The sequence below is a fragment of the Crocodylus porosus genome, unplaced genomic scaffold, assembly GCF_001723895.1.
Source record: "Crocodylus porosus isolate Cpor-Errol unplaced genomic scaffold, CroPor_comp1, whole genome shotgun sequence".
NCBI lineage: Eukaryota > Metazoa > Chordata > Crocodylia > Crocodylidae > Crocodylus > Crocodylus porosus.
In genome coordinates this window covers 3,751,394-3,758,363 of record NW_017728918.1, presented here as the reverse complement: position 1 = coordinate 3,758,363, position 6,970 = coordinate 3,751,394, and the positions used below count along the sequence as shown (strand labels likewise).

At 44.7% G+C, this 6,970-nt stretch overlaps 1 long non-coding RNA gene across 1 annotated transcript in view; it reads left to right on the top strand.

The window, feature by feature from the left end:
• Nucleotides 1-1,757: 1,757 nt before the first annotated feature.
• Nucleotides 1,758-6,970, top strand: part of LOC109312169 — a 9,656-nt gene continuing 4,443 nt past the window's right edge. Inside the window, exons 1-2 of the long non-coding RNA XR_002101707.1 lie at nt 1,758-1,770; nt 6,330-6,331. This is a non-coding gene — a long non-coding RNA (uncharacterized LOC109312169). The remainder of the gene's footprint in view (nt 1,771-6,329; nt 6,332-6,970) is intronic.

Sequence of the window (6,970 nt, the reverse complement as noted above, 5' to 3'; positions counted from 1 at the left end):
TGGCCAGGATGGATCCAGGCATGCCTTGCTCACTGATGTTGGTAGTACAGGGATGAGAGGCCTTGGGGCCATATCCCACAGCATGTTGAACAGTGATACTCTAGGATTCCCCCCCAATCAGCTCGGTAAATTATAGGAGCACTTGCCTGTCCTTTAAGCAGGTTTCTGGAAAGGGATTCAGAGGGCTGTAAGGGTATGTCTACAGCACAGTGTAGCACTGTGTAGACTGTAGAGGTACCCATGCTGGTCCCAAACACGCTGCACTGCAGTGCACAGTCCCATGCAATGGTAGTAACTCTAATCCTGGGCCCGGTACACCTGCAGCACTCCAGCCTGGCTAATCATTTCTGCTTCTCAGCCAGCCTGGGCAGAGCACCACACTTGGTGGCTACACTGTTTGGTGGCTATAGTGTTTGCAGTTCTAGAGATAGCTCAAGCAATGCTAGCTCAGGTATGGCTCTATGCCAGTGTTTCCCAACATGTTCCAGCCCAAGGGACATTTACATTAATAATTTTTTTCCGTGGCAAATCTGTTAAGGCGTTCCCCATCCTCATACCTATTATAGCTCATTGCCATGGCAAAACTCTGCGATGCACCTGTTCATTTCTGACAGTGCACTTTGGTGCCACGGCGAACTGGTTTGGGAAACACTGCACTATGCCACCATGTAGATATTCCTTTGAACAAGAAGGCTCGGGGCCCAGAAGCTGTTTAACTACTTCAGCATAGAGATTGACTCAGGCTTCTGTATTATCTCAGCACCGATCTGTCTAGACATACTCTTTGTTATCAGTGTCTGCGGGGTATTGCACAAATGTCATGTATTTAAACCAGTGGTTTAACTCATTTTCCCATTGCCCTTTTATTTGCTCCCTTTAAGAGAGCTTTCTTCTGCCCCTAATTAACTATTTCCCCCGGGTGGGGTGTGTTGACACTAGCTACAACAGGCAACTTGCTCAGTTAGAGAACTGTGTAGTGTAGGAAGGTCTTCGCAAGTCAGACTGGGCAAGTGGACCTTATAGACAGTGCACAGGGACTTCTTCAGTACAGCCGGGGAGGTGACAGAGCCTGTCAAAGGGCTCACGCTGGGCCCAAGGCAGACTCGGAGAGGAATCTAACTTTGGCCGGCTGAGCGGTAGCCTATTGCCTTCTGTCTGGAACCACTATTCCCCGTGTGTCCTTAGATGTAAACCCTAGCTACCTTTTAGCCAGCAATTATTTCTGGAGCAAATCCACAGAAATACAAGGATTTCAAATATACATAAACTTTTGTGCATTTAGTGCAGACCATCTTATGAGGCAAGGCCATAAACTAGATGACCTCTATCATCAATAATTGTGCTGTTCTGAATTATAATACTAGCTCTATGTTACTGTCGCTTGAGCTAATTGCTTTGTCTCTCAGTTTCCATTCATTTTCTTGTAAAGGGACGAGAAAGCTATCTACTTTACTCATTCGGAGAGTTGTTGTGAGGATTTGTCACTGTCTGCGCAATATTCAGGACATGGCAGCTGCCTAGCATGGGCTCCTTCCACCATATCTTCTGTGGTCCCTAGTCAGTCTGTCACAACTAGATACATAACTTCCTCCCATCCATTCCTCTGCCAGCTGTGTTAATAATTACTCATGATACAGCCATTTAAAAAAAAAAAAACTTTAATTAGTCAAGGTTCTTTAGGTATCAATAGTCATGTGACAGTTGGTGAGGAAGGAGTTTTTAGTCCCGGGAAAGATGGGTAATTACAATTTAAAACTGATTTTCATTTAAGTTTGGTTTTTTTCTCCCTTCTTCATCAGAAGAGTAGGTGTCTAATGAACACCCTCCTCCCCTGACTATCCCCAGCCCCAAATCAAACTTATTGGCTTTGGCTGCAGTTTGGTTTTCAGCCTTTGCTCTTCTTTTGATGAAACGACAAACTTTGTCAGGCATCCTTTTCCATGGAAACTTCCATTTTTGACAGCTCTTGTCAAATGTTTTCAAGGAGAATTTTAACAAGCTCTGCTTAGTTTCCCCTTGGTGCAGAGAGGGAAACTGAGTCAGAGGTTTAAATGACTAGCCCAAGGGCTTGTCTATATGGGGAAAATTGAGCAGAGTAACTATTGCTGAATAAGCTATTCCAGAATAGATCCTTCTGTTGGATGCTCTAGTCAGGAAAAAGTGACTTTTATTCTGGAGTAGTGTCCACCTAAAGAGCTATTCCAGGATAGCTATTGTGGAATCGCTTATTCAGCAATAGCTAGTCCATGTCAATGTCCCTGTGCAGACAAGCCCTGAGGCTACTAAGTGAATTAGTGGTGGTAGTAAAACTAAAGCTCTGGGGAGAAGCTCATTATCAGGTCCCTGCTCACTCCTCTAGACTCTGCTCCAGTCTCCAGTTCTTCTTGTACGTGTAGGTTTTACTCCCTCCTGTCACTCTTGAGCTAATCCCTATGGTGAGTCCACCTGTGCTTACACCCACAGCTCCTGCCTTGGGACTTACGCCCCTCTAGATTTCCTTAATGCTTCTTTTGGGGGACATGATAGTTACTTGTTGCCTTTTTGTCACTGCAGAGGGTGTTTCAACTAGTTGTGGGAGGTGGAATGGCATAAATGTCCCTGTCACTTGTCTCCATCAACATGACACTAGTCTGTGCCACTTAGTTCATCTTCTGTCCTACATGAACACCATGCTTCCATTTGCTGGTTATTTCTTCACTAATGAGACTTTAAGTGTAATTTAAGTGGGACACTTATGTAGTCACCCATCCTCCCTATGACAAAGGAAATCTATAATCACCTATAGGGAGGGTTGCTGGCTTGTTCTGGGACTAATTGGCTTTCAAAGCCAATGGCTGAGGCACAATGCCTGGCTGGTAGGCAGAGTTAGTCGCATGTGTCCATTGCATGGCTGTGTTCTTGTACAAAGACATAGTCTATGAATCTATGATAACTCAGATCCTAGATGAGTGGAAAGCTGCCCACCCAGAAACTTTATTAGGAACCGGCATTGAAATGAATGGCAAAGCTGTTCCATTACCAACGTGACCCTCTTGTCTTAGCTCCAAGTTGGGAATTTCACTACAAAAGACATTTTTTTTAGTAGAATCAATACTTTTTGGTGGGTTTAGGAGAGTTGCAGGATTCTCTGTCTCAAGTAGCCAATCTCCTACTAGCTGAAGTACACACCTGGGAGGTGTCAGACCCATATTTTAAAATGTACTTACACTCCCACAACAGAGAATTTGAAATGCCCACTTCAAAGCAGCCAGTTGTCTGGTGGCTATAGCACTCATCTGGTGTATGGGGGAACAGCAGAACAGGGACTTGAACCTGCATCATTGCCAACCTGCAGAGTGACCCAGTGGCTATTCTAGGGTGGCCCATCTTGTATCCTACAAACATTTTAAAGATTTTTGTCTATCACAATGCAGAACAGGGAAACTTCCAGTGTCCCTTGCACAGGAAGAAAATGGTTTTCCTGCCTAGCTGTGGGTCTGAGCATGAGTTCATCATGCCTGCATGTAACACATGCACTATAAAGTTCAGCTTCTCCCTAAGGTAATGAGCTAGGTGTGATTTCCTGTTAGGGGAATAGTATGTGTCAGGGAATCATAATCTTGGCAATATAAAGAACTATACCCTACCCAATTAAAGCTTTAAAGTTGCCAGGAATTGTCCCATGGAGTAGAATAAATGTTGAATCAGGCCCTAGCAGCACTTTAGGGGGGGCAAGTCCTGGTTTTCTTGGACCCCCAGGCATCCCCTGTGTGCAGCTTGTGACTTGAAAAACTCCAGGACTGTTGCACAGTGCTCTTACAGGCTCTGCAGTGCTCTGAGTACATCCCTTTGCCCTGCACCTGGCTGATGTTTTCAGTTTGCTGTTGTGCCTACAGTCTGTGCTAGGCATTTTACAAACGTAAAATAAGATAGGCCCTGCCCAAACACCTTGCTGTCAAAGTCAGAAATAAAATGGGTAGGAATACCAAAGCATTTGACAGATGAATTATGGGAAATAAGCAACTGGCTCAAGCCCTTATAAGCCATTCATGACATCAGGAACCAAAACTATGACTCTTACCCCCAGGGCCTCTATCTTAACCTTCCCCTTTGTTCCCTATGGTGCTAAGTACTCTTTGGTGAGCAAGGGGTCAGGACAAGTTGTTGGTCTCTTCCACCTCTAATTTTGGACTCAGCGTATTTGTATCCAAAGACGCAACAATTATTTGGGGAATGATTACCCACTAAAACCAAAATGCATCAGTTTGTAAAGTGATTGCAATGTCTTTGTGAAGATATGTCATTCAATACATATGGAGAGAAAAATCACTGCATAGTATAAAGTGGTGTAATCGGATGTAACAATGTTGGGAAGTGGCAGTACACAGATTAGCTTCTTATTTTGCTCAAGTGGAAACCTGCCATAAAGTAGATTGGATCTGGTAAATCACTGCTCGTCAGATCTTGACTAAAATTACATATGTTGAAGTCAGTATTCATAATATTTTCCCCATGTTTTCCTTATTAAAAATGTGGGAGCTCCCTCTGGTGACTGATCTGGTGTCAGATTCTTCATCTGGAGTTTTAAAGTCTCTAAGCTTGCTTCTGCCTTTTGCCCAAGTCAGGAGGCATTGCAGGGCTCAGGTCTGGGTCCAGGGCTGGAAATTTAACTGGGAATTAAGACTAGTGGCATTGGAGAAATAGGTGGTATTCTGGTATCTGTTGATTCAAAATAAGTTGTTTTTTAAAAAAAGATTTCAAAACCTTTTAATTTATCAGCCCTCCCAATTAGGAGGGCTGATAAATTGTAACACCTTATTGCTAATAGGAATAACCAGTGACTTAATTTTTGTAAGTGTGTAATATGCTTCCTTTGACATTGCTGGGCTCTAAACTACAAAGCATGGGCAGGGAATCAGTGTGTTGGGATACAGACAAAGGTTGATTGATTGATTTTTCTTCTGGCCCAAGAAAATGGGAGTCTTTAAAATATCCAAGGTACATCACCTACCCTTCATTCTAGGTAACAGTTGAAAACAGAGACTAAAAAGTGCCTGCAGGGCACTGGCACATGCTTCTCACACTGATCACTCAGGTCCTGATCCTGCTTCTGTACAGAGTGTACACAAGTGATGTCCCCGGTCCCAGGCTCCAGCCAGGACGTTCTGTGCATACAGACTGTATTTAAAAGCGAAGCATAAGACAGATAGGAGGTGCCACTTCGTCGCATCTAAATTTTAGATCTGCCGCTAAACCCTATTCAAAGGTATGGCAGCCTCATCTTGTTTTATTGTGCAACAGGGCTAAGCACTAGGAACTATGCTTGTCGGCGTGGTGCAATTTAAAACGTTGGCACTACAAATTGTAACCACAGGGGCTTAAGTCTTGCAACACTTCATTTCCTAGTGCTGAGCCCCTGGAGTGGAATCCACAATTCTGTATTTCAGGTCTCCAAACTCTCTGTACAGTGCATGTAGAGAGAAAGTTGCTTCCCTTCTCACACACATACACATGCACACACACACACATAGGGGAGTCACGCCAGGAGCTCTCCCACAGAGAAAGGCTAAGGACAAGGACATGTCTGAAGTCCTGCCCCTCTCCAGGACTTCTCTGCAAAGAGCATAGGGGATCATTCTTTTAAGCCCTACCCAGAGTAAGCAATAGCAGCAATATCCTTTACAAAATAGTTCAAGGGTTAGAGGACTCTCTGGGAAAGTTCAATGTTCTCTTCAAACATAAAGCATTCAGACCCACAATCTCACCTCCCTGGGTACATCTATACATGCAAATGCTGCGGGGTGGATTTGCTATAGAGTAAATTACTCAAGAGTAAACCCACCTTGGGCAGGTGTCTACATGTGTGGGGATTGGGGAGCAGCTTTTCTGCTCCAGGCAGAAATTCAGAAGTTGGCTCCTGCCCCCTCCAGCCCTTGTGATCATGGAGCAGGGGCTGGGAGCTGTCTGGTGCCGGGGCAGGGGGGCAGTGTCCCCACTCAGGTTCCGGTGGAGGAGCCTACCTCAACAGCAGGCAGCTCCTGGGGGCAGGGAGCAATCCCTGCTCCATGCTGCCCAGCTGACTGGGGGCATATTTGCTTCTGGTTGGCCGTCTGCATGTGCCGTATTATGTAGTAATTACTCAGCACTTAATTTGCTACTTGTATTTGCAGGTAGGAAATTAACTGCTGAGTAGAACAAATTACTGCACATTAAGAATCAGTACATGTAGGCGGTGATGCTCACTATACAGTAATTAGCTCTACTGGGTGTGTCTACATATGCATTTATGCCAGCTTAAATTACAATGCAGTAAATTACTGCACAGTAAGTAGAAATAGGCCAGTGTTTAGATGTGCAGGTATTAAAGTGCATTAATGTTGTGTGTAGACTGACTTGGGACTAAAGTTAGTACCAAGTCAATCCACACACAGAGTGTTACTGCGCAGTAACTAAGCAGACATAAATTTGATACCTGCATGGTGCAGGTATCAAATTTATGCTCAAATTGGCATACATTACCATATTTACTGCACAGTATGGGTGTGCACATGTAGATGCACGCCCATACTGAGCAGTAATTTTGGTTACTGTGCAGTAAATGTTCATATGTAGATATGCCCACTGCACAGTAAAGTGCCTCATGTAGATGCACCCTCTGAAAGGTGTCTTAATCCCCAAGTCATATGCTATGCCAGGGCAAGGGGGAGTGCTTCCCTATCCATCTGCCTAAAGCTGTTTTATTGTACGGTAAGAACTCACTATTCCTTGGACCAGAGAGTTGCATCATGAGACTAGTCTAGTTGGACCGAACCTCTTTGGCCAGCATGTCACAAATTAGCTCTGTACCCTCTCTGAGTGCTATTCCAACCCCCTTCCACTCCCTGATCTGCTGCTCTGCTTTCTGCTTCCTGCTCTATCTACCACTGTGGTACTCACTGGAGATGCGTAGGGGGTGCACACGGGTGAACATGCACCCCCTGAGCGTGGTGCT